This window comes from Brassica napus, unplaced genomic scaffold (assembly GCF_020379485.1).
Source record: "Brassica napus cultivar Da-Ae unplaced genomic scaffold, Da-Ae ScsIHWf_750;HRSCAF=1086, whole genome shotgun sequence".
Taxonomy (NCBI): Eukaryota; Viridiplantae; Streptophyta; class Magnoliopsida; order Brassicales; family Brassicaceae; genus Brassica; species Brassica napus.
Window position 1 is genome coordinate 23974 of NW_026016800.1, and position 24929 is coordinate 48902.

General features: G+C 47.1%; 50 non-coding genes across 50 annotated transcripts; all 50 read left to right on the forward strand.

Moving 5' to 3' along the window:
• Positions 1-112: 112 nt before the first annotated feature.
• LOC125605477 lies at positions 113-231 on the forward strand. The gene has a single exon (XR_007336959.1). It is a non-coding gene; the product is annotated as a 5S ribosomal RNA (ribosomal RNA).
• Positions 232-609: 378 nt separating this feature from the next.
• On the forward strand, positions 610-728 carry LOC125605478. The gene has a single exon (XR_007336960.1). It is a non-coding gene; the product is annotated as a 5S ribosomal RNA (ribosomal RNA).
• A 378-nt stretch (positions 729-1106) lies between these two features.
• LOC125605479 lies at positions 1107-1225 on the forward strand. The gene has a single exon (XR_007336961.1). It is a non-coding gene; the product is annotated as a 5S ribosomal RNA (ribosomal RNA).
• A 378-nt stretch (positions 1226-1603) lies between these two features.
• LOC125605480 lies at positions 1604-1722 on the forward strand. The gene has a single exon (XR_007336962.1). It is a non-coding gene; the product is annotated as a 5S ribosomal RNA (ribosomal RNA).
• A 378-nt stretch (positions 1723-2100) lies between these two features.
• Positions 2101-2219, forward strand: LOC125605482. Its single transcript, XR_007336964.1, has one exon. It is a non-coding gene; the product is annotated as a 5S ribosomal RNA (ribosomal RNA).
• A 378-nt stretch (positions 2220-2597) lies between these two features.
• On the forward strand, positions 2598-2716 carry LOC125605483. The gene has a single exon (XR_007336965.1). It is a non-coding gene; the product is annotated as a 5S ribosomal RNA (ribosomal RNA).
• Positions 2717-3094: 378 nt separating this feature from the next.
• LOC125605484 lies at positions 3095-3213 on the forward strand. Its single transcript, XR_007336966.1, has one exon. It is a non-coding gene; the product is annotated as a 5S ribosomal RNA (ribosomal RNA).
• Positions 3214-3590: 377 nt separating this feature from the next.
• On the forward strand, positions 3591-3709 carry LOC125605485. Its single transcript, XR_007336967.1, has one exon. It is a non-coding gene; the product is annotated as a 5S ribosomal RNA (ribosomal RNA).
• Positions 3710-4087: 378 nt separating this feature from the next.
• Positions 4088-4206, forward strand: LOC125605486. Its single transcript, XR_007336968.1, has one exon. It is a non-coding gene; the product is annotated as a 5S ribosomal RNA (ribosomal RNA).
• A 378-nt stretch (positions 4207-4584) lies between these two features.
• LOC125605332 lies at positions 4585-4703 on the forward strand. Its single transcript, XR_007336817.1, has one exon. It is a non-coding gene; the product is annotated as a 5S ribosomal RNA (ribosomal RNA).
• A 378-nt stretch (positions 4704-5081) lies between these two features.
• Positions 5082-5200, forward strand: LOC125605333. Its single transcript, XR_007336818.1, has one exon. It is a non-coding gene; the product is annotated as a 5S ribosomal RNA (ribosomal RNA).
• Positions 5201-5578: 378 nt separating this feature from the next.
• On the forward strand, positions 5579-5697 carry LOC125605334. The gene has a single exon (XR_007336820.1). It is a non-coding gene; the product is annotated as a 5S ribosomal RNA (ribosomal RNA).
• A 378-nt stretch (positions 5698-6075) lies between these two features.
• On the forward strand, positions 6076-6194 carry LOC125605335. The gene has a single exon (XR_007336821.1). It is a non-coding gene; the product is annotated as a 5S ribosomal RNA (ribosomal RNA).
• Positions 6195-6570: 376 nt separating this feature from the next.
• Positions 6571-6689, forward strand: LOC125605336. The gene has a single exon (XR_007336822.1). It is a non-coding gene; the product is annotated as a 5S ribosomal RNA (ribosomal RNA).
• Positions 6690-7067: 378 nt separating this feature from the next.
• On the forward strand, positions 7068-7186 carry LOC125605338. Its single transcript, XR_007336824.1, has one exon. It is a non-coding gene; the product is annotated as a 5S ribosomal RNA (ribosomal RNA).
• Positions 7187-7564: 378 nt separating this feature from the next.
• On the forward strand, positions 7565-7683 carry LOC125605339. The gene has a single exon (XR_007336826.1). It is a non-coding gene; the product is annotated as a 5S ribosomal RNA (ribosomal RNA).
• A 378-nt stretch (positions 7684-8061) lies between these two features.
• Positions 8062-8180, forward strand: LOC125605340. The gene has a single exon (XR_007336827.1). It is a non-coding gene; the product is annotated as a 5S ribosomal RNA (ribosomal RNA).
• Positions 8181-8557: 377 nt separating this feature from the next.
• Positions 8558-8676, forward strand: LOC125605341. Its single transcript, XR_007336828.1, has one exon. It is a non-coding gene; the product is annotated as a 5S ribosomal RNA (ribosomal RNA).
• Positions 8677-9054: 378 nt separating this feature from the next.
• On the forward strand, positions 9055-9173 carry LOC125605342. Its single transcript, XR_007336829.1, has one exon. It is a non-coding gene; the product is annotated as a 5S ribosomal RNA (ribosomal RNA).
• A 378-nt stretch (positions 9174-9551) lies between these two features.
• LOC125605343 lies at positions 9552-9670 on the forward strand. The gene has a single exon (XR_007336830.1). It is a non-coding gene; the product is annotated as a 5S ribosomal RNA (ribosomal RNA).
• A 377-nt stretch (positions 9671-10047) lies between these two features.
• LOC125605344 lies at positions 10048-10166 on the forward strand. Its single transcript, XR_007336831.1, has one exon. It is a non-coding gene; the product is annotated as a 5S ribosomal RNA (ribosomal RNA).
• Positions 10167-10544: 378 nt separating this feature from the next.
• On the forward strand, positions 10545-10663 carry LOC125605345. The gene has a single exon (XR_007336832.1). It is a non-coding gene; the product is annotated as a 5S ribosomal RNA (ribosomal RNA).
• Positions 10664-11041: 378 nt separating this feature from the next.
• LOC125605346 lies at positions 11042-11160 on the forward strand. Its single transcript, XR_007336833.1, has one exon. It is a non-coding gene; the product is annotated as a 5S ribosomal RNA (ribosomal RNA).
• A 378-nt stretch (positions 11161-11538) lies between these two features.
• Positions 11539-11657, forward strand: LOC125605347. Its single transcript, XR_007336834.1, has one exon. It is a non-coding gene; the product is annotated as a 5S ribosomal RNA (ribosomal RNA).
• Positions 11658-12035: 378 nt separating this feature from the next.
• On the forward strand, positions 12036-12154 carry LOC125605349. The gene has a single exon (XR_007336836.1). It is a non-coding gene; the product is annotated as a 5S ribosomal RNA (ribosomal RNA).
• Positions 12155-12531: 377 nt separating this feature from the next.
• Positions 12532-12650, forward strand: LOC125605350. Its single transcript, XR_007336837.1, has one exon. It is a non-coding gene; the product is annotated as a 5S ribosomal RNA (ribosomal RNA).
• A 378-nt stretch (positions 12651-13028) lies between these two features.
• LOC125605351 lies at positions 13029-13147 on the forward strand. The gene has a single exon (XR_007336838.1). It is a non-coding gene; the product is annotated as a 5S ribosomal RNA (ribosomal RNA).
• Positions 13148-13524: 377 nt separating this feature from the next.
• Positions 13525-13643, forward strand: LOC125605352. Its single transcript, XR_007336839.1, has one exon. It is a non-coding gene; the product is annotated as a 5S ribosomal RNA (ribosomal RNA).
• Positions 13644-14020: 377 nt separating this feature from the next.
• On the forward strand, positions 14021-14139 carry LOC125605353. Its single transcript, XR_007336840.1, has one exon. It is a non-coding gene; the product is annotated as a 5S ribosomal RNA (ribosomal RNA).
• A 378-nt stretch (positions 14140-14517) lies between these two features.
• Positions 14518-14636, forward strand: LOC125605354. Its single transcript, XR_007336841.1, has one exon. It is a non-coding gene; the product is annotated as a 5S ribosomal RNA (ribosomal RNA).
• Positions 14637-15014: 378 nt separating this feature from the next.
• LOC125605355 lies at positions 15015-15133 on the forward strand. The gene has a single exon (XR_007336842.1). It is a non-coding gene; the product is annotated as a 5S ribosomal RNA (ribosomal RNA).
• A 378-nt stretch (positions 15134-15511) lies between these two features.
• Positions 15512-15630, forward strand: LOC125605356. The gene has a single exon (XR_007336843.1). It is a non-coding gene; the product is annotated as a 5S ribosomal RNA (ribosomal RNA).
• A 378-nt stretch (positions 15631-16008) lies between these two features.
• On the forward strand, positions 16009-16127 carry LOC125605357. The gene has a single exon (XR_007336844.1). It is a non-coding gene; the product is annotated as a 5S ribosomal RNA (ribosomal RNA).
• A 377-nt stretch (positions 16128-16504) lies between these two features.
• LOC125605358 lies at positions 16505-16623 on the forward strand. The gene has a single exon (XR_007336845.1). It is a non-coding gene; the product is annotated as a 5S ribosomal RNA (ribosomal RNA).
• A 377-nt stretch (positions 16624-17000) lies between these two features.
• LOC125605360 lies at positions 17001-17119 on the forward strand. Its single transcript, XR_007336847.1, has one exon. It is a non-coding gene; the product is annotated as a 5S ribosomal RNA (ribosomal RNA).
• Positions 17120-17497: 378 nt separating this feature from the next.
• On the forward strand, positions 17498-17616 carry LOC125605361. Its single transcript, XR_007336848.1, has one exon. It is a non-coding gene; the product is annotated as a 5S ribosomal RNA (ribosomal RNA).
• A 378-nt stretch (positions 17617-17994) lies between these two features.
• Positions 17995-18113, forward strand: LOC125605362. Its single transcript, XR_007336849.1, has one exon. It is a non-coding gene; the product is annotated as a 5S ribosomal RNA (ribosomal RNA).
• Positions 18114-18490: 377 nt separating this feature from the next.
• Positions 18491-18609, forward strand: LOC125605363. Its single transcript, XR_007336850.1, has one exon. It is a non-coding gene; the product is annotated as a 5S ribosomal RNA (ribosomal RNA).
• A 377-nt stretch (positions 18610-18986) lies between these two features.
• On the forward strand, positions 18987-19105 carry LOC125605364. The gene has a single exon (XR_007336851.1). It is a non-coding gene; the product is annotated as a 5S ribosomal RNA (ribosomal RNA).
• A 377-nt stretch (positions 19106-19482) lies between these two features.
• Positions 19483-19601, forward strand: LOC125605365. Its single transcript, XR_007336852.1, has one exon. It is a non-coding gene; the product is annotated as a 5S ribosomal RNA (ribosomal RNA).
• Positions 19602-19979: 378 nt separating this feature from the next.
• Positions 19980-20098, forward strand: LOC125605366. Its single transcript, XR_007336853.1, has one exon. It is a non-coding gene; the product is annotated as a 5S ribosomal RNA (ribosomal RNA).
• A 378-nt stretch (positions 20099-20476) lies between these two features.
• LOC125605367 lies at positions 20477-20595 on the forward strand. Its single transcript, XR_007336854.1, has one exon. It is a non-coding gene; the product is annotated as a 5S ribosomal RNA (ribosomal RNA).
• Positions 20596-20973: 378 nt separating this feature from the next.
• On the forward strand, positions 20974-21092 carry LOC125605368. Its single transcript, XR_007336855.1, has one exon. It is a non-coding gene; the product is annotated as a 5S ribosomal RNA (ribosomal RNA).
• Positions 21093-21469: 377 nt separating this feature from the next.
• Positions 21470-21588, forward strand: LOC125605369. The gene has a single exon (XR_007336856.1). It is a non-coding gene; the product is annotated as a 5S ribosomal RNA (ribosomal RNA).
• Positions 21589-21966: 378 nt separating this feature from the next.
• LOC125605371 lies at positions 21967-22085 on the forward strand. Its single transcript, XR_007336858.1, has one exon. It is a non-coding gene; the product is annotated as a 5S ribosomal RNA (ribosomal RNA).
• Positions 22086-22463: 378 nt separating this feature from the next.
• Positions 22464-22582, forward strand: LOC125605372. The gene has a single exon (XR_007336859.1). It is a non-coding gene; the product is annotated as a 5S ribosomal RNA (ribosomal RNA).
• A 378-nt stretch (positions 22583-22960) lies between these two features.
• Positions 22961-23079, forward strand: LOC125605373. The gene has a single exon (XR_007336860.1). It is a non-coding gene; the product is annotated as a 5S ribosomal RNA (ribosomal RNA).
• Positions 23080-23457: 378 nt separating this feature from the next.
• LOC125605374 lies at positions 23458-23576 on the forward strand. The gene has a single exon (XR_007336861.1). It is a non-coding gene; the product is annotated as a 5S ribosomal RNA (ribosomal RNA).
• Positions 23577-23953: 377 nt separating this feature from the next.
• Positions 23954-24072, forward strand: LOC125605375. Its single transcript, XR_007336862.1, has one exon. It is a non-coding gene; the product is annotated as a 5S ribosomal RNA (ribosomal RNA).
• Positions 24073-24450: 378 nt separating this feature from the next.
• LOC125605376 lies at positions 24451-24569 on the forward strand. Its single transcript, XR_007336863.1, has one exon. It is a non-coding gene; the product is annotated as a 5S ribosomal RNA (ribosomal RNA).
• Positions 24570-24929: the final 360 nt, after the last annotated feature.

Here is a 24929-nt window from a genome sequence, read left to right on the forward strand (position 1 = left end):
CGATGCACTTTTTCGCTCGAAACAAAACGGCAAGAAAATCATGTGGGCCCCACGGCCTTACACTTGGATTGGCCGGGAAAAGGATATATAGAAACGAGAGTGATGTACTGACGGGTGCGATCATACCAGCACTAATGCACCGGATCCCATCAGAACTCCGCAGTTAAGCGTGCTTGGGCGAGAGTAGTACTAGGATGGGTGACCTCCCGGGAAGTCCTCGTGTTGCACCCCTTTTTATTTTTTAATTTTTTTTTAGCCTAAAACGAGTTTAAACTTGGAAACCTCATAACTTTTGAACCGTGAGGAACTACGTCGCCCATAGCACCATTTCGGAAAGCCCCAGAAACCATAATGGGCGGTGAATAGGGGGCGCAATTTTTCGGGCTCAAATTCAGCCGTTTTGACCCTCAAACGGGCTGCGGAAAGTTATGGCACGTAAAAAAGATCGAAAGCGGATTCTCAAGGTGTTTTTGATGCTTTCTTAACGCCGTTAACCTCGATGCACTTTTTCGCTCGAAACAAAACGGCAAGAAAATCATGTGGGCCCCACGGCCTTACACTTGGATTGGCCGGGAAAAGGATATATAGAAACGAGAGTGATGTACTGACGGGTGCGATCATACCAGCACTAATGCACCGGATCCCATCAGAACTCCGCAGTTAAGCGTGCTTGGGCGAGAGTAGTACTAGGATGGGTGACCTCCCGGGAAGTCCTCGTGTTGCACCCCTTTTTATTTTTTAATTTTTTTTTAGCCTAAAACGAGTTTAAACTTGGAAACCTCATAACTTTTGAACCGTGAGGAACTACGTCGCCCATAGCACCATTTCGGAAAGCCCCAGAAACCATAATGGGCGGTGAATAGGGGGCGCAATTTTTCGGGCTCAAATTCAGCCGTTTTGACCCTCAAACGGGCTGCGGAAAGTTATGGCACGTAAAAAAGATCGAAAGCGGATTCTCAAGGTGTTTTTGATGCTTTCTTAACGCCGTTAACCTCGATGCACTTTTTCGCTCGAAACAAAACGGCAAGAAAATCATGTGGGCCCCACGGCCTTACACTTGGATTGGCCGGGAAAAGGATATATAGAAACGAGAGTGATGTACTGACGGGTGCGATCATACCAGCACTAATGCACCGGATCCCATCAGAACTCCGCAGTTAAGCGTGCTTGGGCGAGAGTAGTACTAGGATGGGTGACCTCCCGGGAAGTCCTCGTGTTGCACCCCTTTTTATTTTTTAATTTTTTTTTAGCCTAAAACGAGTTTAAACTTGGAAACCTCATAACTTTTGAACCGTGAGGAACTACGTCGCCCATAGCACCATTTCGGAAAGCCCCAGAAACCATAATGGGCGGTGAATAGGGGGCGCAATTTTTCGGGCTCAAATTCAGCCGTTTTGACCCTCAAACGGGCTGCGGAAAGTTATGGCACGTAAAAAAGATCGAAAGCGGATTCTCAAGGTGTTTTTGATGCTTTCTTAACGCCGTTAACCTCGATGCACTTTTTCGCTCGAAACAAAACGGCAAGAAAATCATGTGGGCCCCACGGCCTTACACTTGGATTGGCCGGGAAAAGGATATATAGAAACGAGAGTGATGTACTGACGGGTGCGATCATACCAGCACTAATGCACCGGATCCCATCAGAACTCCGCAGTTAAGCGTGCTTGGGCGAGAGTAGTACTAGGATGGGTGACCTCCCGGGAAGTCCTCGTGTTGCACCCCTTTTTATTTTTTAATTTTTTTTTAGCCTAAAACGAGTTTAAACTTGGAAACCTCATAACTTTTGAACCGTGAGGAACTACGTCGCCCATAGCACCATTTCGGAAAGCCCCAGAAACCATAATGGGCGGTGAATAGGGGGCGCAATTTTTCGGGCTCAAATTCAGCCGTTTTGACCCTCAAACGGGCTGCGGAAAGTTATGGCACGTAAAAAAGATCGAAAGCGGATTCTCAAGGTGTTTTTGATGCTTTCTTAACGCCGTTAACCTCGATGCACTTTTTCGCTCGAAACAAAACGGCAAGAAAATCATGTGGGCCCCACGGCCTTACACTTGGATTGGCCGGGAAAAGGATATATAGAAACGAGAGTGATGTACTGACGGGTGCGATCATACCAGCACTAATGCACCGGATCCCATCAGAACTCCGCAGTTAAGCGTGCTTGGGCGAGAGTAGTACTAGGATGGGTGACCTCCCGGGAAGTCCTCGTGTTGCACCCCTTTTTATTTTTTAATTTTTTTTTAGCCTAAAACGAGTTTAAACTTGGAAACCTCATAACTTTTGAACCGTGAGGAACTACGTCGCCCATAGCACCATTTCGGAAAGCCCCAGAAACCATAATGGGCGGTGAATAGGGGGCGCAATTTTTCGGGCTCAAATTCAGCCGTTTTGACCCTCAAACGGGCTGCGGAAAGTTATGGCACGTAAAAAAGATCGAAAGCGGATTCTCAAGGTGTTTTTGATGCTTTCTTAACGCCGTTAACCTCGATGCACTTTTTCGCTCGAAACAAAACGGCAAGAAAATCATGTGGGCCCCACGGCCTTACACTTGGATTGGCCGGGAAAAGGATATATAGAAACGAGAGTGATGTACTGACGGGTGCGATCATACCAGCACTAATGCACCGGATCCCATCAGAACTCCGCAGTTAAGCGTGCTTGGGCGAGAGTAGTACTAGGATGGGTGACCTCCCGGGAAGTCCTCGTGTTGCACCCCTTTTTATTTTTTAATTTTTTTTTAGCCTAAAACGAGTTTAAACTTGGAAACCTCATAACTTTTGAACCGTGAGGAACTACGTCGCCCATAGCACCATTTCGGAAAGCCCCAGAAACCATAATGGGCGGTGAATAGGGGGCGCAATTTTTCGGGCTCAAATTCAGCCGTTTTGACCCTCAAACGGGCTGCGGAAAGTTATGGCACGTAAAAAAGATCGAAAGCGGATTCTCAAGGTGTTTTTGATGCTTTCTTAACGCCGTTAACCTCGATGCACTTTTTCGCTCGAAACAAAACGGCAAGAAAATCATGTGGGCCCCACGGCCTTACACTTGGATTGGCCGGGAAAAGGATATATAGAAACGAGAGTGATGTACTGACGGGTGCGATCATACCAGCACTAATGCACCGGATCCCATCAGAACTCCGCAGTTAAGCGTGCTTGGGCGAGAGTAGTACTAGGATGGGTGACCTCCCGGGAAGTCCTCGTGTTGCACCCCTTTTTATTTTTTAATTTTTTTTAGCCTAAAACGAGTTTAAACTTGGAAACCTCATAACTTTTGAACCGTGAGGAACTACGTCGCCCATAGCACCATTTCGGAAAGCCCCAGAAACCATAATGGGCGGTGAATAGGGGGCGCAATTTTTCGGGCTCAAATTCAGCCGTTTTGACCCTCAAACGGGCTGCGGAAAGTTATGGCACGTAAAAAAGATCGAAAGCGGATTCTCAAGGTGTTTTTGATGCTTTCTTAACGCCGTTAACCTCGATGCACTTTTTCGCTCGAAACAAAACGGCAAGAAAATCATGTGGGCCCCACGGCCTTACACTTGGATTGGCCGGGAAAAGGATATATAGAAACGAGAGTGATGTACTGACGGGTGCGATCATACCAGCACTAATGCACCGGATCCCATCAGAACTCCGCAGTTAAGCGTGCTTGGGCGAGAGTAGTACTAGGATGGGTGACCTCCCGGGAAGTCCTCGTGTTGCACCCCTTTTTATTTTTTAATTTTTTTTTAGCCTAAAACGAGTTTAAACTTGGAAACCTCATAACTTTTGAACCGTGAGGAACTACGTCGCCCATAGCACCATTTCGGAAAGCCCCAGAAACCATAATGGGCGGTGAATAGGGGGCGCAATTTTTCGGGCTCAAATTCAGCCGTTTTGACCCTCAAACGGGCTGCGGAAAGTTATGGCACGTAAAAAAGATCGAAAGCGGATTCTCAAGGTGTTTTTGATGCTTTCTTAACGCCGTTAACCTCGATGCACTTTTTCGCTCGAAACAAAACGGCAAGAAAATCATGTGGGCCCCACGGCCTTACACTTGGATTGGCCGGGAAAAGGATATATAGAAACGAGAGTGATGTACTGACGGGTGCGATCATACCAGCACTAATGCACCGGATCCCATCAGAACTCCGCAGTTAAGCGTGCTTGGGCGAGAGTAGTACTAGGATGGGTGACCTCCCGGGAAGTCCTCGTGTTGCACCCCTTTTTATTTTTTAATTTTTTTTTAGCCTAAAACGAGTTTAAACTTGGAAACCTCATAACTTTTGAACCGTGAGGAACTACGTCGCCCATAGCACCATTTCGGAAAGCCCCAGAAACCATAATGGGCGGTGAATAGGGGGCGCAATTTTTCGGGCTCAAATTCAGCCGTTTTGACCCTCAAACGGGCTGCGGAAAGTTATGGCACGTAAAAAAGATCGAAAGCGGATTCTCAAGGTGTTTTTGATGCTTTCTTAACGCCGTTAACCTCGATGCACTTTTTCGCTCGAAACAAAACGGCAAGAAAATCATGTGGGCCCCACGGCCTTACACTTGGATTGGCCGGGAAAAGGATATATAGAAACGAGAGTGATGTACTGACGGGTGCGATCATACCAGCACTAATGCACCGGATCCCATCAGAACTCCGCAGTTAAGCGTGCTTGGGCGAGAGTAGTACTAGGATGGGTGACCTCCCGGGAAGTCCTCGTGTTGCACCCCTTTTTATTTTTTAATTTTTTTTTAGCCTAAAACGAGTTTAAACTTGGAAACCTCATAACTTTTGAACCGTGAGGAACTACGTCGCCCATAGCACCATTTCGGAAAGCCCCAGAAACCATAATGGGCGGTGAATAGGGGGCGCAATTTTTCGGGCTCAAATTCAGCCGTTTTGACCCTCAAACGGGCTGCGGAAAGTTATGGCACGTAAAAAAGATCGAAAGCGGATTCTCAAGGTGTTTTTGATGCTTTCTTAACGCCGTTAACCTCGATGCACTTTTTCGCTCGAAACAAAACGGCAAGAAAATCATGTGGGCCCCACGGCCTTACACTTGGATTGGCCGGGAAAAGGATATATAGAAACGAGAGTGATGTACTGACGGGTGCGATCATACCAGCACTAATGCACCGGATCCCATCAGAACTCCGCAGTTAAGCGTGCTTGGGCGAGAGTAGTACTAGGATGGGTGACCTCCCGGGAAGTCCTCGTGTTGCACCCCTTTTTATTTTTTAATTTTTTTTTAGCCTAAAACGAGTTTAAACTTGGAAACCTCATAACTTTTGAACCGTGAGGAACTACGTCGCCCATAGCACCATTTCGGAAAGCCCCAGAAACCATAATGGGCGGTGAATAGGGGGCGCAATTTTTCGGGCTCAAATTCAGCCGTTTTGACCCTCAAACGGGCTGCGGAAAGTTATGGCACGTAAAAAAGATCGAAAGCGGATTCTCAAGGTGTTTTTGATGCTTTCTTAACGCCGTTAACCTCGATGCACTTTTTCGCTCGAAACAAAACGGCAAGAAAATCATGTGGGCCCCACGGCCTTACACTTGGATTGGCCGGGAAAAGGATATATAGAAACGAGAGTGATGTACTGACGGGTGCGATCATACCAGCACTAATGCACCGGATCCCATCAGAACTCCGCAGTTAAGCGTGCTTGGGCGAGAGTAGTACTAGGATGGGTGACCTCCCGGGAAGTCCTCGTGTTGCACCCCTTTTTATTTTTTAATTTTTTTTTAGCCTAAAACGAGTTTAAACTTGGAAACCTCATAACTTTTGAACCGTGAGGAACTACGTCGCCCATAGCACCATTTCGGAAAGCCCCAGAAACCATAATGGGCGGTGAATAGGGGGCGCAATTTTTCGGGCTCAAATTCAGCCGTTTTGACCCTCAAACGGGCTGCGGAAAGTTATGGCACGTAAAAAAGATCGAAAGCGGATTCTCAAGGTGTTTTTGATGCTTTCTTAACGCCGTTAACCTCGATGCACTTTTTCGCTCGAAACAAAACGGCAAGAAAATCATGTGGGCCCCACGGCCTTACACTTGGATTGGCCGGGAAAAGGATATATAGAAACGAGAGTGATGTACTGACGGGTGCGATCATACCAGCACTAATGCACCGGATCCCATCAGAACTCCGCAGTTAAGCGTGCTTGGGCGAGAGTAGTACTAGGATGGGTGACCTCCCGGGAAGTCCTCGTGTTGCACCCCTTTTTTTTTTTTATTTTTTTTAGCCTAAAACGAGTTTAAACTTGGAAACCTCATAACTTTTGAACCGTGAGGAACTACGTCGCCCATAGCACCATTTCGGAAAGCCCCAGAAACCATAATGGGCGGTGAATAGGGGGCGCAATTTTTCGGGCTCAAATTCAGCCGTTTTGACCCTCAAACGGGCTGCGGAAAGTTATGGCACGTAAAAAAGATCGAAAGCGGATTCTCAAGGTGTTTTTGATGCTTTCTTAACGCCGTTAACCTCGATGCACTTTTTCGCTCGAAACAAAACGGCAAGAAAATCATGTGGGCCCCACGGCCTTACACTTGGATTGGCCGGGAAAAGGATATATAGAAACGAGAGTGATGTACTGACGGGTGCGATCATACCAGCACTAATGCACCGGATCCCATCAGAACTCCGCAGTTAAGCGTGCTTGGGCGAGAGTAGTACTAGGATGGGTGACCTCCCGGGAAGTCCTCGTGTTGCACCCCTTTTTATTTTTTAATTTTTTTTTAGCCTAAAACGAGTTTAAACTTGGAAACCTCATAACTTTTGAACCGTGAGGAACTACGTCGCCCATAGCACCATTTCGGAAAGCCCCAGAAACCATAATGGGCGGTGAATAGGGGGCGCAATTTTTCGGGCTCAAATTCAGCCGTTTTGACCCTCAAACGGGCTGCGGAAAGTTATGGCACGTAAAAAAGATCGAAAGCGGATTCTCAAGGTGTTTTTGATGCTTTCTTAACGCCGTTAACCTCGATGCACTTTTTCGCTCGAAACAAAACGGCAAGAAAATCATGTGGGCCCCACGGCCTTACACTTGGATTGGCCGGGAAAAGGATATATAGAAACGAGAGTGATGTACTGACGGGTGCGATCATACCAGCACTAATGCACCGGATCCCATCAGAACTCCGCAGTTAAGCGTGCTTGGGCGAGAGTAGTACTAGGATGGGTGACCTCCCGGGAAGTCCTCGTGTTGCACCCCTTTTTATTTTTTAATTTTTTTTTAGCCTAAAACGAGTTTAAACTTGGAAACCTCATAACTTTTGAACCGTGAGGAACTACGTCGCCCATAGCACCATTTCGGAAAGCCCCAGAAACCATAATGGGCGGTGAATAGGGGGCGCAATTTTTCGGGCTCAAATTCAGCCGTTTTGACCCTCAAACGGGCTGCGGAAAGTTATGGCACGTAAAAAAGATCGAAAGCGGATTCTCAAGGTGTTTTTGATGCTTTCTTAACGCCGTTAACCTCGATGCACTTTTTCGCTCGAAACAAAACGGCAAGAAAATCATGTGGGCCCCACGGCCTTACACTTGGATTGGCCGGGAAAAGGATATATAGAAACGAGAGTGATGTACTGACGGGTGCGATCATACCAGCACTAATGCACCGGATCCCATCAGAACTCCGCAGTTAAGCGTGCTTGGGCGAGAGTAGTACTAGGATGGGTGACCTCCCGGGAAGTCCTCGTGTTGCACCCCTTTTTATTTTTTAATTTTTTTTTAGCCTAAAACGAGTTTAAACTTGGAAACCTCATAACTTTTGAACCGTGAGGAACTACGTCGCCCATAGCACCATTTCGGAAAGCCCCAGAAACCATAATGGGCGGTGAATAGGGGGCGCAATTTTTCGGGCTCAAATTCAGCCGTTTTGACCCTCAAACGGGCTGCGGAAAGTTATGGCACGTAAAAAAGATCGAAAGCGGATTCTCAAGGTGTTTTTGATGCTTTCTTAACGCCGTTAACCTCGATGCACTTTTTCGCTCGAAACAAAACGGCAAGAAAATCATGTGGGCCCCACGGCCTTACACTTGGATTGGCCGGGAAAAGGATATATAGAAACGAGAGTGATGTACTGACGGGTGCGATCATACCAGCACTAATGCACCGGATCCCATCAGAACTCCGCAGTTAAGCGTGCTTGGGCGAGAGTAGTACTAGGATGGGTGACCTCCCGGGAAGTCCTCGTGTTGCACCCCTTTTTATTTTTTAATTTTTTTTAGCCTAAAACGAGTTTAAACTTGGAAACCTCATAACTTTTGAACCGTGAGGAACTACGTCGCCCATAGCACCATTTCGGAAAGCCCCAGAAACCATAATGGGCGGTGAATAGGGGGCGCAATTTTTCGGGCTCAAATTCAGCCGTTTTGACCCTCAAACGGGCTGCGGAAAGTTATGGCACGTAAAAAAGATCGAAAGCGGATTCTCAAGGTGTTTTTGATGCTTTCTTAACGCCGTTAACCTCGATGCACTTTTTCGCTCGAAACAAAACGGCAAGAAAATCATGTGGGCCCCACGGCCTTACACTTGGATTGGCCGGGAAAAGGATATATAGAAACGAGAGTGATGTACTGACGGGTGCGATCATACCAGCACTAATGCACCGGATCCCATCAGAACTCCGCAGTTAAGCGTGCTTGGGCGAGAGTAGTACTAGGATGGGTGACCTCCCGGGAAGTCCTCGTGTTGCACCCCTTTTTATTTTTTAATTTTTTTTTAGCCTAAAACGAGTTTAAACTTGGAAACCTCATAACTTTTGAACCGTGAGGAACTACGTCGCCCATAGCACCATTTCGGAAAGCCCCAGAAACCATAATGGGCGGTGAATAGGGGGCGCAATTTTTCGGGCTCAAATTCAGCCGTTTTGACCCTCAAACGGGCTGCGGAAAGTTATGGCACGTAAAAAAGATCGAAAGCGGATTCTCAAGGTGTTTTTGATGCTTTCTTAACGCCGTTAACCTCGATGCACTTTTTCGCTCGAAACAAAACGGCAAGAAAATCATGTGGGCCCCACGGCCTTACACTTGGATTGGCCGGGAAAAGGATATATAGAAACGAGAGTGATGTACTGACGGGTGCGATCATACCAGCACTAATGCACCGGATCCCATCAGAACTCCGCAGTTAAGCGTGCTTGGGCGAGAGTAGTACTAGGATGGGTGACCTCCCGGGAAGTCCTCGTGTTGCACCCCTTTTTATTTTTTAATTTTTTTTTAGCCTAAAACGAGTTTAAACTTGGAAACCTCATAACTTTTGAACCGTGAGGAACTACGTCGCCCATAGCACCATTTCGGAAAGCCCCAGAAACCATAATGGGCGGTGAATAGGGGGCGCAATTTTTCGGGCTCAAATTCAGCCGTTTTGACCCTCAAACGGGCTGCGGAAAGTTATGGCACGTAAAAAAGATCGAAAGCGGATTCTCAAGGTGTTTTTGATGCTTTCTTAACGCCGTTAACCTCGATGCACTTTTTCGCTCGAAACAAAACGGCAAGAAAATCATGTGGGCCCCACGGCCTTACACTTGGATTGGCCGGGAAAAGGATATATAGAAACGAGAGTGATGTACTGACGGGTGCGATCATACCAGCACTAATGCACCGGATCCCATCAGAACTCCGCAGTTAAGCGTGCTTGGGCGAGAGTAGTACTAGGATGGGTGACCTCCCGGGAAGTCCTCGTGTTGCACCCCTTTTTATTTTTTAATTTTTTTTAGCCTAAAACGAGTTTAAACTTGGAAACCTCATAACTTTTGAACCGTGAGGAACTACGTCGCCCATAGCACCATTTCGGAAAGCCCCAGAAACCATAATGGGCGGTGAATAGGGGGCGCAATTTTTCGGGCTCAAATTCAGCCGTTTTGACCCTCAAACGGGCTGCGGAAAGTTATGGCACGTAAAAAAGATCGAAAGCGGATTCTCAAGGTGTTTTTGATGCTTTCTTAACGCCGTTAACCTCGATGCACTTTTTCGCTCGAAACAAAACGGCAAGAAAATCATGTGGGCCCCACGGCCTTACACTTGGATTGGCCGGGAAAAGGATATATAGAAACGAGAGTGATGTACTGACGGGTGCGATCATACCAGCACTAATGCACCGGATCCCATCAGAACTCCGCAGTTAAGCGTGCTTGGGCGAGAGTAGTACTAGGATGGGTGACCTCCCGGGAAGTCCTCGTGTTGCACCCCTTTTTATTTTTTAATTTTTTTTTAGCCTAAAACGAGTTTAAACTTGGAAACCTCATAACTTTTGAACCGTGAGGAACTACGTCGCCCATAGCACCATTTCGGAAAGCCCCAGAAACCATAATGGGCGGTGAATAGGGGGCGCAATTTTTCGGGCTCAAATTCAGCCGTTTTGACCCTCAAACGGGCTGCGGAAAGTTATGGCACGTAAAAAAGATCGAAAGCGGATTCTCAAGGTGTTTTTGATGCTTTCTTAACGCCGTTAACCTCGATGCACTTTTTCGCTCGAAACAAAACGGCAAGAAAATCATGTGGGCCCCACGGCCTTACACTTGGATTGGCCGGGAAAAGGATATATAGAAACGAGAGTGATGTACTGACGGGTGCGATCATACCAGCACTAATGCACCGGATCCCATCAGAACTCCGCAGTTAAGCGTGCTTGGGCGAGAGTAGTACTAGGATGGGTGACCTCCCGGGAAGTCCTCGTGTTGCACCCCTTTTTATTTTTTAATTTTTTTTTAGCCTAAAACGAGTTTAAACTTGGAAACCTCATAACTTTTGAACCGTGAGGAACTACGTCGCCCATAGCACCATTTCGGAAAGCCCCAGAAACCATAATGGGCGGTGAATAGGGGGCGCAATTTTTCGGGCTCAAATTCAGCCGTTTTGACCCTCAAACGGGCTGCGGAAAGTTATGGCACGTAAAAAAGATCGAAAGCGGATTCTCAAGGTGTTTTTGATGCTTTCTTAACGCCGTTAACCTCGATGCACTTTTTCGCTCGAAACAAAACGGCAAGAAAATCATGTGGGCCCCACGGCCTTACACTTGGATTGGCCGGGAAAAGGATATATAGAAACGAGAGTGATGTACTGACGGGTGCGATCATACCAGCACTAATGCACCGGATCCCATCAGAACTCCGCAGTTAAGCGTGCTTGGGCGAGAGTAGTACTAGGATGGGTGACCTCCCGGGAAGTCCTCGTGTTGCACCCCTTTTTATTTTTTAATTTTTTTTTAGCCTAAAACGAGTTTAAACTTGGAAACCTCATAACTTTTGAACCGTGAGGAACTACGTCGCCCATAGCACCATTTCGGAAAGCCCCAGAAACCATAATGGGCGGTGAATAGGGGGCGCAATTTTTCGGGCTCAAATTCAGCCGTTTTGACCCTCAAACGGGCTGCGGAAAGTTATGGCACGTAAAAAAGATCGAAAGCGGATTCTCAAGGTGTTTTTGATGCTTTCTTAACGCCGTTAACCTCGATGCACTTTTTCGCTCGAAACAAAACGGCAAGAAAATCATGTGGGCCCCACGGCCTTACACTTGGATTGGCCGGGAAAAGGATATATAGAAACGAGAGTGATGTACTGACGGGTGCGATCATACCAGCACTAATGCACCGGATCCCATCAGAACTCCGCAGTTAAGCGTGCTTGGGCGAGAGTAGTACTAGGATGGGTGACCTCCCGGGAAGTCCTCGTGTTGCACCCCTTTTTATTTTTTAATTTTTTTTTAGCCTAAAACGAGTTTAAACTTGGAAACCTCATAACTTTTGAACCGTGAGGAACTACGTCGCCCATAGCACCATTTCGGAAAGCCCCAGAAACCATAATGGGCGGTGAATAGGGGGCGCAATTTTTCGGGCTCAAATTCAGCCGTTTTGACCCTCAAACGGGCTGCGGAAAGTTATGGCACGTAAAAAAGATCGAAAGCGGATTCTCAAGGTGTTTTTGATGCTTTCTTAACGCCGTTAACCTCGATGCACTTTTTCGCTCGAAACAAAACGGCAAGAAAATCATGTGGGCCCCACGGCCTTACACTTGGATTGGCCGGGAAAAGGATATATAGAAACGAGAGTGATGTACTGACGGGTGCGATCATACCAGCACTAATGCACCGGATCCCATCAGAACTCCGCAGTTAAGCGTGCTTGGGCGAGAGTAGTACTAGGATGGGTGACCTCCCGGGAAGTCCTCGTGTTGCACCCCTTTTTATTTTTTAATTTTTTTTAGCCTAAAACGAGTTTAAACTTGGAAACCTCATAACTTTTGAACCGTGAGGAACTACGTCGCCCATAGCACCATTTCGGAAAGCCCCAGAAACCATAATGGGCGGTGAATAGGGGGCGCAATTTTTCGGGCTCAAATTCAGCCGTTTTGACCCTCAAACGGGCTGCGGAAAGTTATGGCACGTAAAAAAGATCGAAAGCGGATTCTCAAGGTGTTTTTGATGCTTTCTTAACGCCGTTAACCTCGATGCACTTTTTCGCTCGAAACAAAACGGCAAGAAAATCATGTGGGCCCCACGGCCTTACACTTGGATTGGCCGGGAAAAGGATATATAGAAACGAGAGTGATGTACTGACGGGTGCGATCATACCAGCACTAATGCACCGGATCCCATCAGAACTCCGCAGTTAAGCGTGCTTGGGCGAGAGTAGTACTAGGATGGGTGACCTCCCGGGAAGTCCTCGTGTTGCACCCCTTTTTATTTTTTAATTTTTTTTTAGCCTAAAACGAGTTTAAACTTGGAAACCTCATAACTTTTGAACCGTGAGGAACTACGTCGCCCATAGCACCATTTCGGAAAGCCCCAGAAACCATAATGGGCGGTGAATAGGGGGCGCAATTTTTCGGGCTCAAATTCAGCCGTTTTGACCCTCAAACGGGCTGCGGAAAGTTATGGCACGTAAAAAAGATCGAAAGCGGATTCTCAAGGTGTTTTTGATGCTTTCTTAACGCCGTTAACCTCGATGCACTTTTTCGCTCGAAACAAAACGGCAAGAAAATCATGTGGGCCCCACGGCCTTACACTTGGATTGGCCGGGAAAAGGATATATAGAAACGAGAGTGATGTACTGACGGGTGCGATCATACCAGCACTAATGCACCGGATCCCATCAGAACTCCGCAGTTAAGCGTGCTTGGGCGAGAGTAGTACTAGGATGGGTGACCTCCCGGGAAGTCCTCGTGTTGCACCCCTTTTTATTTTTTAATTTTTTTTAGCCTAAAACGAGTTTAAACTTGGAAACCTCATAACTTTTGAACCGTGAGGAACTACGTCGCCCATAGCACCATTTCGGAAAGCCCCAGAAACCATAATGGGCGGTGAATAGGGGGCGCAATTTTTCGGGCTCAAATTCAGCCGTTTTGACCCTCAAACGGGCTGCGGAAAGTTATGGCACGTAAAAAAGATCGAAAGCGGATTCTCAAGGTGTTTTTGATGCTTTCTTAACGCCGTTAACCTCGATGCACTTTTTCGCTCGAAACAAAACGGCAAGAAAATCATGTGGGCCCCACGGCCTTACACTTGGATTGGCCGGGAAAAGGATATATAGAAACGAGAGTGATGTACTGACGGGTGCGATCATACCAGCACTAATGCACCGGATCCCATCAGAACTCCGCAGTTAAGCGTGCTTGGGCGAGAGTAGTACTAGGATGGGTGACCTCCCGGGAAGTCCTCGTGTTGCACCCCTTTTTATTTTTTAATTTTTTTTAGCCTAAAACGAGTTTAAACTTGGAAACCTCATAACTTTTGAACCGTGAGGAACTACGTCGCCCATAGCACCATTTCGGAAAGCCCCAGAAACCATAATGGGCGGTGAATAGGGGGCGCAATTTTTCGGGCTCAAATTCAGCCGTTTTGACCCTCAAACGGGCTGCGGAAAGTTATGGCACGTAAAAAAGATCGAAAGCGGATTCTCAAGGTGTTTTTGATGCTTTCTTAACGCCGTTAACCTCGATGCACTTTTTCGCTCGAAACAAAACGGCAAGAAAATCATGTGGGCCCCACGGCCTTACACTTGGATTGGCCGGGAAAAGGATATATAGAAACGAGAGTGATGTACTGACGGGTGCGATCATACCAGCACTAATGCACCGGATCCCATCAGAACTCCGCAGTTAAGCGTGCTTGGGCGAGAGTAGTACTAGGATGGGTGACCTCCCGGGAAGTCCTCGTGTTGCACCCCTTTTTATTTTTTAATTTTTTTTTAGCCTAAAACGAGTTTAAACTTGGAAACCTCATAACTTTTGAACCGTGAGGAACTACGTCGCCCATAGCACCATTTCGGAAAGCCCCAGAAACCATAATGGGCGGTGAATAGGGGGCGCAATTTTTCGGGCTCAAATTCAGCCGTTTTGACCCTCAAACGGGCTGCGGAAAGTTATGGCACGTAAAAAAGATCGAAAGCGGATTCTCAAGGTGTTTTTGATGCTTTCTTAACGCCGTTAACCTCGATGCACTTTTTCGCTCGAAACAAAACGGCAAGAAAATCATGTGGGCCCCACGGCCTTACACTTGGATTGGCCGGGAAAAGGATATATAGAAACGAGAGTGATGTACTGACGGGTGCGATCATACCAGCACTAATGCACCGGATCCCATCAGAACTCCGCAGTTAAGCGTGCTTGGGCGAGAGTAGTACTAGGATGGGTGACCTCCCGGGAAGTCCTCGTGTTGCACCCCTTTTTATTTTTTAATTTTTTTTTAGCCTAAAACGAGTTTAAACTTGGAAACCTCATAACTTTTGAACCGTGAGGAACTACGTCGCCCATAGCACCATTTCGGAAAGCCCCAGAAACCATAATGGGCGGTGAATAGGGGGCGCAATTTTTCGGGCTCAAATTCAGCCGTTTTGACCCTCAAACGGGCTGCGGAAAGTTATGGCACGTAAAAAAGATCGAAAGCGGATTCTCAAGGTGTTTTTGATGCTTTCTTAACGCCGTTAACCTCGATGCACTTTTTCGCTCGAAACAAAACGGCAAGAAAATCATGTGGGCCCCACGGCCTTACACTTGGATTGGCCGGGAAAAGGATATATAGAAACGAGAGTGATGTACTGACGGGTGCGATCATACCAGCACTAATGCACCGGATCCCATCAGAACTCCGCAGTTAAGCGTGCTTGGGCGAGAGTAGTACTAGGATGGGTGACCTCCCGGGAAGTCCTCGTGTTGCACCCCTTTTTATTTTTTAATTTTTTTTTAGCCTAAAACGAGTTTAAACTTGGAAACCTCATAACTTTTGAACCGTGAGGAACTACGTCGCCCATAGCACCATTTCGGAAAGCCCCAGAAACCATAATGGGCGGTGAATAGGGGGCGCAATTTTTCGGGCTCAAATTCAGCCGTTTTGACCCTCAAACGGGCTGCGGAAAGTTATGGCACGTAAAAAAGATCGAAAGCGGATTCTCAAGGTGTTTTTGATGCTTTCTTAACGCCGTTAACCTCGATGCACTTTTTCGCTCGAAACAAAACGGCAAGAAAATCATGTGGGCCCCACGGCCTTACACTTGGATTGGCCGGGAAAAGGATATATAGAAACGAGAGTGATGTACTGACGGGTGCGATCATACCAGCACTAATGCACCGGATCCCATCAGAACTCCGCAGTTAAGCGTGCTTGGGCGAGAGTAGTACTAGGATGGGTGACCTCCCGGGAAGTCCTCGTGTTGCACCCCTTTTTATTTTTTAATTTTTTTTTAGCCTAAAACGAGTTTAAACTTGGAAACCTCATAACTTTTGAACCGTGAGGAACTACGTCGCCCATAGCACCATTTCGGAAAGCCCCAGAAACCATAATGGGCGGTGAATAGGGGGCGCAATTTTTCGGGCTCAAATTCAGCCGTTTTGACCCTCAAACGGGCTGCGGAAAGTTATGGCACGTAAAAAAGATCGAAAGCGGATTCTCAAGGTGTTTTTGATGCTTTCTTAACGCCGTTAACCTCGATGCACTTTTTCGCTCGAAACAAAACGGCAAGAAAATCATGTGGGCCCCACGGCCTTACACTTGGATTGGCCGGGAAAAGGATATATAGAAACGAGAGTGATGTACTGACGGGTGCGATCATACCAGCACTAATGCACCGGATCCCATCAGAACTCCGCAGTTAAGCGTGCTTGGGCGAGAGTAGTACTAGGATGGGTGACCTCCCGGGAAGTCCTCGTGTTGCACCCCTTTTTATTTTTTAATTTTTTTTAGCCTAAAACGAGTTTAAACTTGGAAACCTCATAACTTTTGAACCGTGAGGAACTACGTCGCCCATAGCACCATTTCGGAAAGCCCCAGAAACCATAATGGGCGGTGAATAGGGGGCGCAATTTTTCGGGCTCAAATTCAGCCGTTTTGACCCTCAAACGGGCTGCGGAAAGTTATGGCACGTAAAAAAGATCGAAAGCGGATTCTCAAGGTGTTTTTGATGCTTTCTTAACGCCGTTAACCTCGATGCACTTTTTCGCTCGAAACAAAACGGCAAGAAAATCATGTGGGCCCCACGGCCTTACACTTGGATTGGCCGGGAAAAGGATATATAGAAACGAGAGTGATGTACTGACGGGTGCGATCATACCAGCACTAATGCACCGGATCCCATCAGAACTCCGCAGTTAAGCGTGCTTGGGCGAGAGTAGTACTAGGATGGGTGACCTCCCGGGAAGTCCTCGTGTTGCACCCCTTTTTATTTTTTAATTTTTTTTAGCCTAAAACGAGTTTAAACTTGGAAACCTCATAACTTTTGAACCGTGAGGAACTACGTCGCCCATAGCACCATTTCGGAAAGCCCCAGAAACCATAATGGGCGGTGAATAGGGGGCGCAATTTTTCGGGCTCAAATTCAGCCGTTTTGACCCTCAAACGGGCTGCGGAAAGTTATGGCACGTAAAAAAGATCGAAAGCGGATTCTCAAGGTGTTTTTGATGCTTTCTTAACGCCGTTAACCTCGATGCACTTTTTCGCTCGAAACAAAACGGCAAGAAAATCATGTGGGCCCCACGGCCTTACACTTGGATTGGCCGGGAAAAGGATATATAGAAACGAGAGTGATGTACTGACGGGTGCGATCATACCAGCACTAATGCACCGGATCCCATCAGAACTCCGCAGTTAAGCGTGCTTGGGCGAGAGTAGTACTAGGATGGGTGACCTCCCGGGAAGTCCTCGTGTTGCACCCCTTTTTATTTTTTAATTTTTTTTTAGCCTAAAACGAGTTTAAACTTGGAAACCTCATAACTTTTGAACCGTGAGGAACTACGTCGCCCATAGCACCATTTCGGAAAGCCCCAGAAACCATAATGGGCGGTGAATAGGGGGCGCAATTTTTCGGGCTCAAATTCAGCCGTTTTGACCCTCAAACGGGCTGCGGAAAGTTATGGCACGTAAAAAAGATCGAAAGCGGATTCTCAAGGTGTTTTTGATGCTTTCTTAACGCCGTTAACCTCGATGCACTTTTTCGCTCGAAACAAAACGGCAAGAAAATCATGTGGGCCCCACGGCCTTACACTTGGATTGGCCGGGAAAAGGATATATAGAAACGAGAGTGATGTACTGACGGGTGCGATCATACCAGCACTAATGCACCGGATCCCATCAGAACTCCGCAGTTAAGCGTGCTTGGGCGAGAGTAGTACTAGGATGGGTGACCTCCCGGGAAGTCCTCGTGTTGCACCCCTTTTTATTTTTTAATTTTTTTTTAGCCTAAAACGAGTTTAAACTTGGAAACCTCATAACTTTTGAACCGTGAGGAACTACGTCGCCCATAGCACCATTTCGGAAAGCCCCAGAAACCATAATGGGCGGTGAATAGGGGGCGCAATTTTTCGGGCTCAAATTCAGCCGTTTTGACCCTCAAACGGGCTGCGGAAAGTTATGGCACGTAAAAAAGATCGAAAGCGGATTCTCAAGGTGTTTTTGATGCTTTCTTAACGCCGTTAACCTCGATGCACTTTTTCGCTCGAAACAAAACGGCAAGAAAATCATGTGGGCCCCACGGCCTTACACTTGGATTGGCCGGGAAAAGGATATATAGAAACGAGAGTGATGTACTGACGGGTGCGATCATACCAGCACTAATGCACCGGATCCCATCAGAACTCCGCAGTTAAGCGTGCTTGGGCGAGAGTAGTACTAGGATGGGTGACCTCCCGGGAAGTCCTCGTGTTGCACCCCTTTTTATTTTTTAATTTTTTTTAGCCTAAAACGAGTTTAAACTTGGAAACCTCATAACTTTTGAACCGTGAGGAACTACGTCGCCCATAGCACCATTTCGGAAAGCCCCAGAAACCATAATGGGCGGTGAATAGGGGGCGCAATTTTTCGGGCTCAAATTCAGCCGTTTTGACCCTCAAACGGGCTGCGGAAAGTTATGGCACGTAAAAAAGATCGAAAGCGGATTCTCAAGGTGTTTTTGATGCTTTCTTAACGCCGTTAACCTCGATGCACTTTTTCGCTCGAAACAAAACGGCAAGAAAATCATGTGGGCCCCACGGCCTTACACTTGGATTGGCCGGGAAAAGGATATATAGAAACGAGAGTGATGTACTGACGGGTGCGATCATACCAGCACTAATGCACCGGATCCCATCAGAACTCCGCAGTTAAGCGTGCTTGGGCGAGAGTAGTACTAGGATGGGTGACCTCCCGGGAAGTCCTCGTGTTGCACCCCTTTTTATTTTTTAATTTTTTTTAGCCTAAAACGAGTTTAAACTTGGAAACCTCATAACTTTTGAACCGTGAGGAACTACGTCGCCCATAGCACCATTTCGGAAAGCCCCAGAAACCATAATGGGCGGTGAATAGGGGGCGCAATTTTTCGGGCTCAAATTCAGCCGTTTTGACCCTCAAACGGGCTGCGGAAAGTTATGGCACGTAAAAAAGATCGAAAGCGGATTCTCAAGGTGTTTTTGATGCTTTCTTAACGCCGTTAACCTCGATGCACTTTTTCGCTCGAAACAAAACGGCAAGAAAATCATGTGGGCCCCACGGCCTTACACTTGGATTGGCCGGGAAAAGGATATATAGAAACGAGAGTGATGTACTGACGGGTGCGATCATACCAGCACTAATGCACCGGATCCCATCAGAACTCCGCAGTTAAGCGTGCTTGGGCGAGAGTAGTACTAGGATGGGTGACCTCCCGGGAAGTCCTCGTGTTGCACCCCTTTTTATTTTTTAATTTTTTTTAGCCTAAAACGAGTTTAAACTTGGAAACCTCATAACTTTTGAACCGTGAGGAACTACGTCGCCCATAGCACCATTTCGGAAAGCCCCAGAAACCATAATGGGCGGTGAATAGGGGGCGCAATTTTTCGGGCTCAAATTCAGCCGTTTTGACCCTCAAACGGGCTGCGGAAAGTTATGGCACGTAAAAAAGATCGAAAGCGGATTCTCAAGGTGTTTTTGATGCTTTCTTAACGCCGTTAACCTCGATGCACTTTTTCGCTCGAAACAAAACGGCAAGAAAATCATGTGGGCCCCACGGCCTTACACTTGGATTGGCCGGGAAAAGGATATATAGAAACGAGAGTGATGTACTGACGGGTGCGATCATACCAGCACTAATGCACCGGATCCCATCAGAACTCCGCAGTTAAGCGTGCTTGGGCGAGAGTAGTACTAGGATGGGTGACCTCCCGGGAAGTCCTCGTGTTGCACCCCTTTTTATTTTTTAATTTTTTTTTAGCCTAAAACGAGTTTAAACTTGGAAACCTCATAACTTTTGAACCGTGAGGAACTACGTCGCCCATAGCACCATTTCGGAAAGCCCCAGAAACCATAATGGGCGGTGAATAGGGGGCGCAATTTTTCGGGCTCAAATTCAGCCGTTTTGACCCTCAAACGGGCTGCGGAAAGTTATGGCACGTAAAAAAGATCGAAAGCGGATTCTCAAGGTGTTTTTGATGCTTTCTTAACGCCGTTAACCTCGATGCACTTTTTCGCTCGAAACAAAACGGCAAGAAAATCATGTGGGCCCCACGGCCTTACACTTGGATTGGCCGGGAAAAGGATATATAGAAACGAGAGTGATGTACTGACGGGTGCGATCATACCAGCACTAATGCACCGGATCCCATCAGAACTCCGCAGTTAAGCGTGCTTGGGCGAGAGTAGTACTAGGATGGGTGACCTCCCGGGAAGTCCTCGTGTTGCACCCCTTTTTATTTTTTAATTTTTTTTTAGCCTAAAACGAGTTTAAACTTGGAAACCTCATAACTTTTGAACCGTGAGGAACTACGTCGCCCATAGCACCATTTCGGAAAGCCCCAGAAACCATAATGGGCGGTGAATAGGGGGCGCAATTTTTCGGGCTCAAATTCAGCCGTTTTGACCCTCAAACGGGCTGCGGAAAGTTATGGCACGTAAAAAAGATCGAAAGCGGATTCTCAAGGTGTTTTTGATGCTTTCTTAACGCCGTTAACCTCGATGCACTTTTTCGCTCGAAACAAAACGGCAAGAAAATCATGTGGGCCCCACGGCCTTACACTTGGATTGGCCGGGAAAAGGATATATAGAAACGAGAGTGATGTACTGACGGGTGCGATCATACCAGCACTAATGCACCGGATCCCATCAGAACTCCGCAGTTAAGCGTGCTTGGGCGAGAGTAGTACTAGGATGGGTGACCTCCCGGGAAGTCCTCGTGTTGCACCCCTTTTTATTTTTTAATTTTTTTTTAGCCTAAAACGAGTTTAAACTTGGAAACCTCATAACTTTTGAACCGTGAGGAACTACGTCGCCCATAGCACCATTTCGGAAAGCCCCAGAAACCATAATGGGCGGTGAATAGGGGGCGCAATTTTTCGGGCTCAAATTCAGCCGTTTTGACCCTCAAACGGGCTGCGGAAAGTTATGGCACGTAAAAAAGATCGAAAGCGGATTCTCAAGGTGTTTTTGATGCTTTCTTAACGCCGTTAACCTCGATGCACTTTTTCGCTCGAAACAAAACGGCAAGAAAATCATGTGGGCCCCACGGCCTTACACTTGGATTGGCCGGGAAAAGGATATATAGAAACGAGAGTGATGTACTGACGGGTGCGATCATACCAGCACTAATGCACCGGATCCCATCAGAACTCCGCAGTTAAGCGTGCTTGGGCGAGAGTAGTACTAGGATGGGTGACCTCCCGGGAAGTCCTCGTGTTGCACCCCTTTTTATTTTTTAATTTTTTTTAGCCTAAAACGAGTTTAAACTTGGAAACCTCATAACTTTTGAACCGTGAGGAACTACGTCGCCCATAGCACCATTTCGGAAAGCCCCAGAAACCATAATGGGCGGTGAATAGGGGGCGCAATTTTTCGGGCTCAAATTCAGCCGTTTTGACCCTCAAACGGGCTGCGGAAAGTTATGGCACGTAAAAAAGATCGAAAGCGGATTCTCAAGGTGTTTTTGATGCTTTCTTAACGCCGTTAACCTCGATGCACTTTTTCGCTCGAAACAAAACGGCAAGAAAATCATGTGGGCCCCACGGCCTTACACTTGGATTGGCCGGGAAAAGGATATATAGAAACGAGAGTGATGTACTGACGGGTGCGATCATACCAGCACTAATGCACCGGATCCCATCAGAACTCCGCAGTTAAGCGTGCTTGGGCGAGAGTAGTACTAGGATGGGTGACCTCCCGGGAAGTCCTCGTGTTGCACCCCTTTTTATTTTTTAATTTTTTTTTAGCCTAAAACGAGTTTAAACTTGGAAACCTCATAACTTTTGAACCGTGAGGAACTACGTCGCCCATAGCACCATTTCGGAAAGCCCCAGAAACCATAATGGGCGGTGAATAGGGGGCGCAATTTTTCGGGCTCAAATTCAGCCGTTTTGACCCTCAAACGGGCTGCGGAAAGTTATGGCACGTAAAAAAGATCGAAAGCGGATTCTCAAGGTGTTTTTGATGCTTTCTTAACGCCGTTAACCTCGATGCACTTTTTCGCTCGAAACAAAACGGCAAGAAAATCATGTGGGCCCCACGGCCTTACACTTGGATTGGCCGGGAAAAGGATATATAGAAACGAGAGTGATGTACTGACGGGTGCGATCATACCAGCACTAATGCACCGGATCCCATCAGAACTCCGCAGTTAAGCGTGCTTGGGCGAGAGTAGTACTAGGATGGGTGACCTCCCGGGAAGTCCTCGTGTTGCACCCCTTTTTATTTTTTAATTTTTTTTTAGCCTAAAACGAGTTTAAACTTGGAAACCTCATAACTTTTGAACCGTGAGGAACTACGTCGCCCATAGCACCATTTCGGAAAGCCCCAGAAACCATAATGGGCGGTGAATAGGGGGCGCAATTTTTCGGGCTCAAATTCAGCCGTTTTGACCCTCAAACGGGCTGCGGAAAGTTATGGCACGTAAAAAAGATCGAAAGCGGATTCTCAAGGTGTTTTTGATGCTTTCTTAACGCCGTTAACCTCGATGCACTTTTTCGCTCGAAACAAAACGGCAAGAAAATCATGTGGGCCCCACGGCCTTACACTTGGATTGGCCGGGAAAAGGATATATAGAAACGAGAGTGATGTACTGACGGGTGCGATCATACCAGCACTAATGCACCGGATCCCATCAGAACTCCGCAGTTAAGCGTGCTTGGGCGAGAGTAGTACTAGGATGGGTGACCTCCCGGGAAGTCCTCGTGTTGCACCCCTTTTTATTTTTTAATTTTTTTTTAGCCTAAAACGAGTTTAAACTTGGAAACCTCATAACTTTTGAACCGTGAGGAACTACGTCGCCCATAGCACCATTTCGGAAAGCCCCAGAAACCATAATGGGCGGTGAATAGGGGGCGCAATTTTTCGGGCTCAAATTCAGCCGTTTTGACCCTCAAACGGGCTGCGGAAAGTTATGGCACGTAAAAAAGATCGAAAGCGGATTCTCAAGGTGTTTTTGATGCTTTCTTAACGCCGTTAACCTCGATGCACTTTTTCGCTCGAAACAAAACGGCAAGAAAATCATGTGGGCCCCACGGCCTTACACTTGGATTGGCCGGGAAAAGGATATATAGAAACGAGAGTGATGTACTGACGGGTGCGATCATACCAGCACTAATGCACCGGATCCCATCAGAACTCCGCAGTTAAGCGTGCTTGGGCGAGAGTAGTACTAGGATGGGTGACCTCCCGGGAAGTCCTCGTGTTGCACCCCTTTTTATTTTTTAATTTTTTTTTAGCCTAAAACGAGTTTAAACTTGGAAACCTCATAACTTTTGAACCGTGAGGAACTACGTCGCCCATAGCACCATTTCGGAAAGCCCCAGAAACCATAATGGGCGGTGAATAGGGGGCGCAATTTTTCGGGCTCAAATTCAGCCGTTTTGACCCTCAAACGGGCTGCGGAAAGTTATGGCACGTAAAAAAGATCGAAAGCGGATTCTCAAGGTGTTTTTGATGCTTTCTTAACGCCGTTAACCTCGATGCACTTTTTCGCTCGAAACAAAACGGCAAGAAAATCATGTGGGCCCCACGGCCTTACACTTGGATTGGCCGGGAAAAGGATATATAGAAACGAGAGTGATGTACTGACGGGTGCGATCATACCAGCACTAATGCACCGGATCCCATCAGAACTCCGCAGTTAAGCGTGCTTGGGCGAGAGTAGTACTAGGATGGGTGACCTCCCGGGAAGTCCTCGTGTTGCACCCCTTTTTATTTTTTAATTTTTTTTAGCCTAAAACGAGTTTAAACTTGGAAACCTCATAACTTTTGAACCGTGAGGAACTACGTCGCCCATAGCACCATTTCGGAAAGCCCCAGAAACCATAATGGGCGGTGAATAGGGGGCGCAATTTTTCGGGCTCAAATTCAGCCGTTTTGACCCTCAAACGGGCTGCGGAAAGTTATGGCACGTAAAAAAGATCGAAAGCGGATTCTCAAGGTGTTTTTGATGCTTTCTTAACGCCGTTAACCTCGATGCACTTTTTCGCTCGAAACAAAACGGCAAGAAAATCATGTGGGCCCCACGGCCTTACACTTGGATTGGCCGGGAAAAGGATATATAGAAACGAGAGTGATGTACTGACGGGTGCGATCATACCAGCACTAATGCACCGGATCCCATCAGAACTCCGCAGTTAAGCGTGCTTGGGCGAGAGTAGTACTAGGATGGGTGACCTCCCGGGAAGTCCTCGTGTTGCACCCCTTTTTATTTTTTAATTTTTTTTTAGCCTAAAACGAGTTTAAACTTGGAAACCTCATAACTTTTGAACCGTGAGGAACTACGTCGCCCATAGCACCATTTCGGAAAGCCCCAGAAACCATAATGGGCGGTGAATAGGGGGCGCAATTTTTCGGGCTCAAATTCAGCCGTTTTGACCCTCAAACGGGCTGCGGAAAGTTATGGCACGTAAAAAAGATCGAAAGCGGATTCTCAAGGTGTTTTTGATGCTTTCTTAACGCCGTTAACCTCGATGCACTTTTTCGCTCGAAACAAAACGGCAAGAAAATCATGTGGGCCCCACGGCCTTACACTTGGATTGGCCGGGAAAAGGATATATAGAAACGAGAGTGATGTACTGACGGGTGCGATCATACCAGCACTAATGCACCGGATCCCATCAGAACTCCGCAGTTAAGCGTGCTTGGGCGAGAGTAGTACTAGGATGGGTGACCTCCCGGGAAGTCCTCGTGTTGCACCCCTTTTTATTTTTTAATTTTTTTTTAGCCTAAAACGAGTTTAAACTTGGAAACCTCATAACTTTTGAACCGTGAGGAACTACGTCGCCCATAGCACCATTTCGGAAAGCCCCAGAAACCATAATGGGCGGTGAATAGGGGGCGCAATTTTTCGGGCTCAAATTCAGCCGTTTTGACCCTCAAACGGGCTGCGGAAAGTTATGGCACGTAAAAAAGATCGAAAGCGGATTCTCAAGGTGTTTTTGATGCTTTCTTAACGCCGTTAACCTCGATGCACTTTTTCGCTCGAAACAAAACGGCAAGAAAATCATGTGGGCCCCACGGCCTTACACTTGGATTGGCCGGGAAAAGGATATATAGAAA